This window comes from Thalassophryne amazonica, chromosome 13 (genome assembly GCF_902500255.1).
Source record: "Thalassophryne amazonica chromosome 13, fThaAma1.1, whole genome shotgun sequence".
Classification (NCBI taxonomy): Eukaryota; Metazoa; Chordata; class Actinopteri; order Batrachoidiformes; family Batrachoididae; genus Thalassophryne; species Thalassophryne amazonica.
The window spans coordinates 89,933,324-89,945,433 of NC_047115.1; the positions used below are offsets into that span (position 1 = coordinate 89,933,324).

At 42.5% G+C, this 12,110-nt stretch overlaps 1 protein-coding gene across 1 annotated transcript in view; it reads left to right on the forward strand.

The window, feature by feature from the left end:
• plpp4 (phospholipid phosphatase 4) overlaps positions 1-12,110 on the forward strand; it is a 518,492-nt gene that overhangs the window by 310,279 nt on the left and 196,103 nt on the right. The gene's annotated exons all lie outside the window — the stretch shown is intronic.

Sequence of the window (12,110 nt, forward strand, 5' to 3'; positions counted from 1 at the left end):
TAAACTGTTGAAGTAGAGTTATGACAATAATTCGACTTGATGTGCCAGTGCATCTATCGACTCCACAGGATTAATTTTGCTCTCTCAAAGTTGTAAGGGATATAACTTAAAACAATATTTAATAAAATCTGAAATTGAATTAAATACAAGAGGGCACAACCTACGTAGAAGCATAAGAGCAATGTGCTTGATATTAATTGGTCGTTGATCTGAAGGTCATAAGCTGTGGATGCGATTGATTAAATATCTGTCTTCAACTGGACACAATGCAAACCAACTGGCATAATTTTTATAAATTTTATTTGCACACTTACAGGTACAAACACATGTGGCTGAGATAAAACTGAAGTTATTGGACTTGGCCCCACAAATCTTAGAAACATGGTGTCTAACCAGATCCTTACTCTGGATGGCATTACCCTGACCTCTAGTAATACTGTGAGAAATCTTGGAGTCATTTTTGATCAGGATATGTCATTCAAAGCGCATATTAAACAAATATGTAGGACTGCTTTTTTGCATTTACGCAAAATCTCTAAAATCAGAAAGGTCTTGTCTCAGAGTGATGCTGAAAAACTAATTCATGCATTTATTTCCTCTAGGCTGGACTATTGTAATTCATTATTATCAGGTTGTCCTAAAAGTTCCCTAAAAAGCCTTCAGTTAATTCAAAATGCTGCAGCTAGAGTACTGACGGGGACTAGAAGGAGAGAGCATATCTCACCCATATTGGCCTCTCTTCATTGGCTTCCTGTTAATTCTAGAATAGAATTTAAAATTCTTCTTCTTACTTATAAGGTTTTGAATAATCAGGTCCCATCTTATCTTAGGGACCTCGTAGTACCATATCACCCCAATAGAGCGCTTCGCTCTCAGACTGCAGGCTTACTTGTAGTTCCTAGGGTTTGTAAGAGTAGAATGGGAGGCAGAGCCTTCAGCTTTCAGGCTCCTCTCCTGTGGAACCAGCTCCCAATTCAGATCAGGGAGACAGACACCCTCTCTACTTTTAAGATTAGGCTTAAAACTTTCCTTTTTGCTAAAGCTTATAGTTAGGGCTGGATCAGGTGACCCTGAACCATCCCTTAGTTATGCTGCTATAGACGTAGACTGCTGGGGGGTTCCCATGATGCACTGTTTCTTTCTCTTTTTGCTCTGTATGCACCACTCTGCATTTAATCATTAGTGATTGATCTCTGCTCCCCTCCACAGCATGTCTTTTTCCTGGTTCTCTCCCTCAGCCCCAACCAGTCCCAGCAGAAGACTGCCCCTCCCTGAGCCTGGTTCTGCTGGAGGTTTCTTCCTGTTAAAAGGGAGTTTTTCCTTCCCACTGTAGCCAAGTGCTTGCTCACAGGGGGTCGTTTTGACCGTTGGGGTTTTACATAATTATTGTATGGCCTTGCCTTACAATATAAAGTGCCTTGGGGCAACTGTTTGTTGTGAATTGGCGCTATATAAAAAAATTGATTGATTGATTGATTGATTGATTTTGAGAATATGAAGAATGATTCACAGGTTTATTTCTGAGGTGATATGTTGATGCTGAGATATGAGGAGCAATCAAAAAAGAAAGAACAAGGCACTAAATAAAAAATTAAAGAATTTGGGTTCACAAATTATTGTTATTATTAGGAAAATGAAACAAAGAAAGCCATTTTGCATCACTGACAGCAAAGACCATCAGAACACTTGAAGGTTCAATTATCTGGGTCCTTTGGGTGGAGTGAAGATCCAGTTTCCTGATCGACCATTTGCTGGCCTCCTTTGATCAACCTGTGTCGGGGTAAACCCACTGGCTCTTCCCAAATGAATACAGGTATGTAGACTGCTCCATTGGTTTCCCAGCAGGACAGAATATGATGGTTCGTCGGTTCTGTAGAAGTTAGGTTCACCATCCCAGCATGAATATTTTGGTGTTTGCTGTCAAAAATGCCCTGGCTTCCAAAACCTGTGGAAGGTCACTTTACGAAGCATTCAAGGCGGCTCCAATTTTTCACGAGTGGCATTCGTATCCACCTTTGTGCACCATTCGGCCTCAATCATGTTATGTTTGGAGGTGCCTTAAAATGAAAATTGAAGCCACCTTGTTCCATAAAGATGTGTTTTTGCATATTTGCTACAAAGTGCACCAGATTGATCAGAATACCCGTGATCTGCCCACCATCATCTCACAAAATCCTATGAGAAACACTGAACATACAGCCCCAATTCCAGTGAAGTTGGGATGTTGTGTAAAATGTAAATAAAAACAGAATACAATGATTTGCAAATCCTCTTCAACCTATATTCAATTGAATACACCACCAAGACAAGATATTTAATGTTCAAACTGATAAACCTTATTGTTTTTGTGCAAATATTTGCTCATTTTGAAATGGATGCCTGTAACACATTTCAAAAAAGCTGGGACAGTGGTATGTTTACCACTGTGTTACATCACCTTTCCTTCAATAAGCGTTTGGGAACTGAGGACACTAACTGTTGAAGCTTTGTAGGTGGAATTTTTTCCCCCCTTCTTGCTCGATGTACGACTTCAGTTGTTCAACAGTCCGGGGTCTCCGTTGTCGTATTTTGTGCTTCATAATGCGCCACACATTTTAAATGGGAGACAGGTCTGGACTGCAGGCAGGCCAGTCTAGTACCCGCACTCTTTGACTACGAAGGCACGCTGTTGTAACGTGCAGAATGTGGCTTGGCATTGTCTTGCTGAAATAAGGAGTGACGTGCCTGATTAAGACGTTGCTTGGATGGCAGCATGTGTTGCTCCAAAATGTGGATGTAACTTTCAGCATTGATGGTGTCATCACAGATGTGTAAGTTGTCCATGCCATGAGCACTAACACACCCCATACCATCACAGACGCTGGCTTTTGAACTTTAAACTGGTAAAAATCTGGATTGTCATTGTCCTCTTTTGTCTGGAGGACACAACACCCATGATTTCCAAAATGTGGACTCATCAGACCACAGCACACTTTTCCACTTTGTGTCTGTCCATTTCAAGAGAAGGCAGTCGCATTTCTGGATGTTGTTGATGTATGGCTTTCGCTTTGCATGGTAGAGTTTTAACTTACACTTGTAGATGTAGCAATGAACTGTGTTAACTGACAGTGGTTTTCTGAAGTGTTCCTGAGCCCACGTGGTAAGATCCTTTACACAATGATGTCAGTTTTTAATGCAGTGCCGCCTGAGGGATCGAAGGTCACGGGCATTCAATGTTGGTTTTCGGCCTTGCCGCTTACGTGTTGAAAGTTTTCTAGATTCTCTGAATTTTCTGATTATTTTATGGACTGTAGATGATGGAATCTCTAAATTGCTTGCAATTGAGCACTGAGAAACAGTGTTCATAAGCTGTTGGACTACTTTTTCATGCAGTTGTTCACAAAGTGGTGATTCTCACCCCATCTTTGCTTGTGAACGGCTGAGCCTTTTGGGGATGCTTCTTTTATACCCAATCATGATACTCACAATTAGTGTCCTCAGTTCCCAAACGCTTATTGAGTGTTGTTAGAAGGAAAGGTGACATAACACAGTGGTAAACATACCACTGTCCCAGATTTTTTGAAATGTGTTGCAGGCATCATTTCAAAATGAGCAAATATTTGCACAAAAACAATAAAGTTTATCAGTTTGAACATTAAATATCTTGTCTTCATGGTGTATTCAATTGATATAGGGTGTGACAGTGTTTGTCTGTCTGTTTGTGGCCCTGTGACAGATTGGCATCCTGTCCTGGGTGTACCCCGCCTCTACATTAAGCTGTACCCCCAGGATCTCAAAGGCTTTCCAGTACTTTTGATGCCATATAATGATCTGCCTTTGAGGCGACAGAGCAATCTGCTTTTGCTGTGGTTGTAGCAAAGGTAGGCCCTGTTGTTCTTGATGTAGTACAGGTGGTGGTTGGAGGGGCCGTAGGTGCAGAATGGCAGCCACGCTCCAGCCATTCTGTCCCAGGGCAGCTGTGGCTGCACTAGTAGCTTACCACCACCAATGTGTGAATGTGCGAGTGGATAAATAACAGTGCAACTTGTAAGCGCTTTAGTTATCTTAGCAATAATAAGGTGCTCAAAAATCCAAGTCATTATTATCATTATTTTCCTGGTTCATCATGGTGCCATATGGGGCTCTTGAAGAGAGCCATCCCTTCTCAGATCAAAATCCATCTTATGCCACAATAAACCTGTGAAGTTTGGTGCTGAAACATTATTCTCAGTCTTTCTTGGTCAGACACACACACACACACACACACACACACACACACACACACACACACACACACACACACACACACGCACACACACAGAAAACATAAGGATTCATTTTTCCACTGTACACGAACACACTGAATTTGAAATGGCACAGTCAGTATGTGTCTGAAGTGTAGATTTAATTCAAAGGGTTTAATAAAAATCAATCAATCAATCAATCAATTTTTTTTATATAGCGCCAAATCACAACAAACAGTTGCCCCAAGGCGCTTTATATTGTAAGGCAAGGCCATACAATAATTATGTAAAACCCCAACGGTCAAAACGACCCCCTGTGAGCAAGCGCTTGGCTACAGTGGGAAGGAAAAACTCCCTTTTAACAGGAAGAAACCTCCAGCAGAACCAGGCTCAGGGAGGGGCAGTCTTCTGCTGGGACTGGTTGGGGCTGAGGGAGAGAACCAGGAAAAAGACATGCTGTGGAAGGGAGCAGAGATCGATCACTAATGATTAAATGCAGAGTGGTGCATACAGAGCAAAAAGAGAAAGAAACAGTGCATCATGGGAACCCCCCAGCAGTCTACGTCTATAGCAGCATAACTAAGGGATGGTTCAGGGTCACCTGATCCAGCCCTAACTATAAGCTTTAGCAAAAAGGAAAGTTTTAAGCCTAATCTTAAAAGTAGAGAGGGTGTCTGTCTCCCTGATCTGAATTGGGAGCTGGTTCCACAGGAGAGGAGCCTGAAAGCTGAAGGCTCTGCCTCCCATTCTACTCTTACAAACCCTAGGAACTACAAGTAAGCCTGCAGTCTGAGAGCAAAGCGCTCTATTGGGGTGATATGGTACTACGAGGTCCCTAAGATAAGATGGGACCTGATTATTCAAAACCTTATAAGTAAGAAGAAGAATTTTAAATTCTATTCTAGAATTAACAGGAAGCCAATGAAGAGAGGCCAATATGGGTGAGATATGCTCTCTCCTTCTAGTCCCCGTCAGTACTCTAGCTGCAGCATTTTGAATTAACTGAAGGCTTTTTAGGGAACTTTTAGGACAACCTGATAATAATGAATTACAATAGTCCAGCCTAGAGGAAATAAATGCATGAATTAGTTTTTCAGCATCACTCTGAGACAAGACCTTTCTGATTTTAGAGATATTGCGTAAATGCAAAAAAGCAGTCCTACATATTTGTTTAATATGCGCTTTGAATGACATATCCTGATCAAAAATGACTCCAAGATTTCTCACAGTATTACTAGAGGTCAGGGTAATGCCATCCACAGTAAGGATCTGGTTAGACACCATGTTTCTAAGATTTGTGGGGCCAAGTACAATAACTTCAGTTTTATCTGAGTTTAAAAGCAGGAAATTAGAGGTCATCCATCTCTTTATGTCTGTAAGACAATCCTGCAGTTTAGCTAATTGGTGTGTGTCCTCTGGCTTCATGGATAGATAAAGCTGGGTATCATCTGCGTAACAATGAAAATTTAAGCAATACCGTCTAATAATACTGCCTAAGGGAAGCATGTATAAAGTGAATAAAATTGGTCCTAGCACAGAACCTTGTGGAACTCCATAATTAACTTTAGTCTGTGAAGAAGATTCCCCATTTACATGAACAAATTGTAATCTATTAGACAAATATGATTCAAACCACTGCAGCGCAGTGCCTTTAATACCTATGGCATGCTCTAATCTCTGTAATAAAATTTTATGGTCAACAGTATCAAAAGCAGCACTGAGGTCTAACAGAACAAGCACAGAGATGAGTCCACTGTCCGAGGCCATAAGAAGATCATTTGTAACCTTCACTAATGCTGTTTCTGTACTATGATGAATTCTAAAACCTGACTGAAACTCTTCAAATAGACCATTCCTCTGCAGATGATCAGTTAGCTGTTTTACAACTACCCTTTCAAGAATTTTTGAGAGAAAAGGAAGGTTGGAGATTGGCCTATAATTAGCTAAGATAGCTGGGTCAAGTGATGGCTTTTTAAGTAATGGTTTAATTACTGCCACCTTAAAAGCCTGTGGTACATAGCCAACTAACAAAGATAGATTGATCATATTTAAGATCGAAGCATTAAATAATGGTAGGGCTTCCTTGAGCAGCCTGGTAGGAATGGGGTCTAATAAACATGTTGATGGTTTGGATGAAGTAACTAATGAAAATAACTCAGACAGAACAATCGGAGAGAAAGAGTCTAACCAAATACCGGCATCACTGAAAGCAGCCAAAGATAACGATACGTCTTTGGGATGGTTATGAGTAATTTTTTCTCTAATAGTTAAAATTTTGTTAGCAAAGAAAGTCATGAAGTCATTACTAGTTAAAGTTAATGGAATACTCAGCTCAATAGAGCTCTGACTCTTTGTCAGCCTGGCTACAGTGCTGAAAAGAAACCTGGGGTTGTTCTTATTTTCTTCAATTAGTGATGAGTAGAAAGATGTCCTAGCTTTACGGAGGGCTTTTTTATAGAGCAACAGACTCTTTTTCCAGCCTAAGTGAAGATCTTCTAAATTAGTGAGACGCCATTTCCTCTCCAACTTACGGGTTATCTGCTTTAAGCTACGAGTTTGTGAGTTATACCACGGAGTCAGGCACTTCTGATTTAAAGCTCTCTTTTTTAGAGGAGCTACAGCATCCAAAGTTGTCTTCAATGAGGATGTAAAACTATTGACGAGATACTCTATCTCACTTACAGAGTTTAGGTAGCTACTCTGCACTGTGTTGGTATATGGCATTAGAGAACATAAAGAAGGAATCATATCCTTAAACCTAGTTACAGCGCTTTCTGAAAGACTTCTAGTGTAATGAAACTTATTCCCCACTGCTGGGTAGTCCATCAGAGTAAATGTAAATGTTATTAAGAAATGATCAGACAGAAGGGAGTTTTCAGGGAATACTGTTAAGTCTTCTATTTCCATACCATAAGTCAGAACAAGATCTAAGATATGATTAAAGTGGTGGGTGGACTCATTTACTTTTTGAGCAAAGCCAATAGAGTCTAATAATAGATTAAATGCAGTGTTGAGGCTGTCATTCTCAGCATCTGTGTGGATGTTAAAATCGCCCACTATAATTATCTTATCTGAGCTAAGCACTAAGTCAGACAAAAGGTCTGAAAATTCACAGAGAAACTCACAGTAACGACCAGGTGGACGATAGATAATAACAAATAAAACTGTTTTTTGGGACTTCCAATTTGGATGGACAAGACTAAGAGTCAAGCTTTCAAATGAATTAAAGCTCTATCTGGGTTTTTGATTAATTAATAAGCTGGAATGGAAGATTGCTGCTAATCCTCCGCCCCGGCCCGTGCTACGAGCATTCTGACAGTTAGTGTGACTCGGGGGTGTTGACTCATTTAAACTAACATATTCATCCTGCTGTAACCAGGTTTCTGTAAGGCAGAATAAATCAATATGTTGATCAATTATTATATCATTTACCAACAGGGACTTAGAAGAGAGAGACCTAATGTTTAATAGACCACATTTAACTGTTTTAGTCTGTGGTGCAGTTGAAGGTGCTATATTATTTTTTCTTTTTGAATTTTTATGCTTAAATAGATTTTTGCTGGTTATTGGTAGTCTGGGAGCAGGCACCGTCTCTACGGGGATGGGGTAATGAGGGGATGGCAGGGGGAGAGAAGCTGCAGAGAGGTGTGTAAGACTACAACTCTGCTTCCTGGTCCCAACCCTGGATAGTCACGGTTTGGAGGATTTAAGAAAATTGGCCAGATTTCTAGAAATGAGAGCTGCTCCATCCAAAGTGGGATGGATGCCGTCTCTCCTAACAAGACCAGGTTTTCCCCAGAAGCTTTGCCAATTATCTATGAAGCCCACCTCATTTTTTGGACGCCACTCAGACAGCCAGCAATTCAAGGAGAACATGCGGCTAAACATGTCACTCCCGGTCTGATTGGGGAGGGGCCCAGAGAAAACTACAGAGTCCGACATTGTTTTTCCAAAGTTACACACCGATTTAATGTTAATTTTAGTGACCTCCGATTGGTGTAACCGGGTGTCATTACTGCCGACGTGAATTACAATCTTACCAAATTTACGCTTAGCCTTAGCCAGCAGTTTCAAATTTCCTTCAATGTCGCCTGCTCTGGCCCCCGGAAGACAATTGACTATTGTTGCTGGTGTCGCTAACTTCACATTTCTCAAAACAGAGTCGCCAATAACCAGAGTTTGATCCTCGGCGGGTGTGTCGTCGAGTGGGGAAAAACGGTTAGAGATGTGAACGGGTTGGCGGTGTACACGGGGCTTCTGTTTAGGGCTACGCTTCCTCCTCACAGTCACCCAGTCAGCCTGCTTTCCCGGCTGCTCGGGATCTGCCAGGGGGTAACTAACGGCGGCTAAGCTACCTTGGTCCACACCGACTACAGGGGCCTGGCTAGCTGTAGAATTTTCCACGGTGCGGAGCCGAGTCTCCAATTCGCCCAGCCTGGCCTCCAAAGCTACGAATAAGCTACACTTATTACAAGTACCGTTACTGCTAAAGGAGGCCGAGGAATAACTAAACATTTCACACCCAGAGCAGAAAAGTGCGGGAGAGACAGAAGCCGCCATGCTAAATCGGCTAAGAGCTAGTAGCTACGCTAAGCTAGCGGATTCCTAAAAACACGCAAAGTGAATAATGTGTAAATAATTTAGAGGTGATTCAGCAGAAGGAGTGCTTTAGTTAAGGCACGTAAAGATTACACTGGGAAACAAATCGTAATCTAGATAACTAGATCAATCTAACTGCACAGATTAAACAGCTAACAGATACAGAAAAACACCGCTGTGCTCCGGAACAGGAAGTGATACAATACCGCAGTGAGAGCCAACAACCAGTGAATTGCCTAAACTTTTAAGACATTCCAGCCATTTAAAAAATCCAAATCAGCTTTATCATCTTCAAACACCAGTGACCCAGTCCCACTGGCAGCCATACACATCCTTTCTATAACACTGTCTCCAAAGTGTGTTAACTTACTGTCTTAATGTATTTATAAATTGTTTAGGTTCTTATGACTGTATACACACTATTATTATTTAATTTTATTATTACTTCTATTTGTCATTTGATTTTAAATGGACCACAATAGAAAGAAGTGTTTTCACTTTCTTGTGTCATCCATGTATTTTTAACATATTTACAATTACACTGTGTACTTACACTGAAGTTAATAAATAAAATCACATGCTCATGCTTTTATAATAAAAATGATTTACCACCCTCTGCTGGAATGGCATGTGAGTCCAGAATGTAATTAGCAACATCCATTGTTCATTGTTGTTAGCTTATATCCACTGTTTCTCAAAAAATATTAGTCCTATCAATGTTCCGTTTTGGCGACATTCATCCTCGACACAAAATAAATAGGTATACCAAGCAGCAAATGTCAGCTCTCCCCAGCTTGTCTGTAATCGCAGTTAAACCTGGGCTTGCAAACAGAACTTTTAGTCTTTTCAGCCTTCTGCTGCAAGCGGGTGGTTTTAATTTTACACACCCACAAATGGAGATGGTACTGGAAGATATCAAATGCAGTACAGTTTTCACTCATGATAATGGCAATATGACACATAACTAAAATGACTAAACCAATTGAATTACAAAATCACAAATCAATAACACTAACATGAATCACAATAACAGCATTTAAAACCCCGAACTCCTATGGTGCATTGCAGCACAATGTCCATTGTTCACTGTTGTTAGTTAATATCGCTAATTTCTCCAAAAAATATTAGTCCTATCAATTTTCCATTTTCGCAGCGTTCATCCTTGACCCAATATACATAAGCATACAAAATGGCAAATATCATCACTCCCCAGTTTCTCCGTGATCTAATCTAAAATTTAGAATGCAATGCTAAATGCAATGCCACAAGCAGTCCGTGTTTGCAACAACACCTCGAGCAGCATTGTATTAAACACAGGGGCTCCTCAAAGCTGCGTGCTCAGTTCACTGCTCTTCACATTACTGACACATGACTGCACAACAACCCACAGCACAAACCACATAGTGAAGTTTGTGGATGACACAACTCTGGTGGGGCTAATCACCAAGGGCGATGAAACTCACTACAGGGAAGAGGTCAACCTTCTGAACACGCGGTGCAGAAACAACAACCTCCTGCTGAATGTCAGCAAGACCAAGGAGATTGTTCTTTACTTCCGGAAAGGTCACACCCAACACCTGCCACTGACCATCGAGGGTGCTGCTGTGGAGAGAGTGAGCAGCAACAAATTCCTGGGGGTGCATATCAGTGAGGACCTGTTCTGGACCACCAACACTGCATCACTGGCAAAGAAGGCCCAGCGGCGTCTCTACTTCCTGCGCAAACTCAAGCGGGCAAGTGCTGCACCAACCATCATTAGCACTTTCTACCATGGCACCATTGAGAGCATCCTCTCCAGCTGCATCACTGTGGCGGAAGCTGCACTGATTACAACAGGAAAGCCCTGCAGTGCATAGTGAATGCAGCTGGAAGGATCATTGGTGCCTCACTCCCATCTACGTATGCAAGCCATATACACCACCCACCTCACCCGCAAAGCAACCACAATTGTGGGCGATGCAAACCATCCCGCACACAGCCTGTTTAGCACTCTGCCCTCCGAGAAGAGGTACAGGAGCCTCCGGTCCCGCACCTCTGCCCTCCGGGAAGAGGTACAGGAGCCTCCGGTCCTGCACCACCAGACTCACAAAGAGCTTCATCCACCCAGGCTTTCAAGAAGCTAATATATATATATATATATATATATATATATATATATATATATATATATATATATATTGATATGAATTTCAAGGTTGTTAAGCCAGGGGTGGTAGTGGGGATAAGCTCCCACTCCCTATAAAATACTCCCAAGGCGCGTCTCAAAAAGCCTCTGACAACCAAGTCCAGCTCCTGGCCTTCAAGTGTGACTTAGCTTCTAAGTCCGTCGAAACTGTTTCTACTGACAGGAGAAGGGGCAAAGGCAGTCCGCTGGCGCCTTAACCGGCTGCTTCGGGTAGATGGGGCTCGTTAACTGTTTGCGGTAGCCCATCTAGGAGAAGGCAACTCTGATTTCAAACCCCCGCTGCCTTGCGGGCTACCCCTTCAAGGGAAAGGCTATGGGAGTAAACCCCAACAGAAAATCAGGAGCTGGAGTTCCTAAGGCGGCCTGACACTGTATCATCAACACCGGCAACTCCTGTGACAAAGATGGTGCCAAGCTGTATCGATTCTTTCACTCCCTTGGATCCGCCAGCTGCGTGGAGAGGGGGGATTTGCTGCTTGGGTGACAGCTGACTCACCATACCTACCCGCCCAGGCTACTGTAGTCCCACTGGAGAGGTCACTCCAGCGACATCGCAAGATGCCGGCACAACATGGGAGGGGGCAGTCACCGGTTATAAGCTTAATCCGATTGGCGAAGGAAACGAGCGCCAGGGGTTACCTCTGACAGTGGGAGACGTCATCGCGCCTCATTGGACAGCTACCGCCCGCCTTAAGCTGAGCAGCCAGTAAGGTGCTGTCCCGCCATGGCTCACCTGCTCCACTGGGTGTGTGGAGATTAGAGAACCTCCTCGACAAGTGGGCCAAAAACTTCTGGACCAGGCACAACAAAAAACAATAACAAAAAGTCCCCTGCACTCCGCATCGCTAGCTGGAATGTCAGGACAATGTGTCCCGGTCTCTCCACAGACCCTCAACAGATTGACGATGCAAGAAAGACTGCAGTCATCAATAAAGAGCTTGCATGACTAAACATCGATATCGCGTGCCTACAGGAAACACAGCTGGCAGACAACGGCACCATTAGGGAAGTAAACTACACCTTCTACTGGCAAAGAATGCCTCTGGACGAACCTTGGCAGCATGGTGTGGGCTTTGCTGTGAAGAACACTCTCATCGGCTACA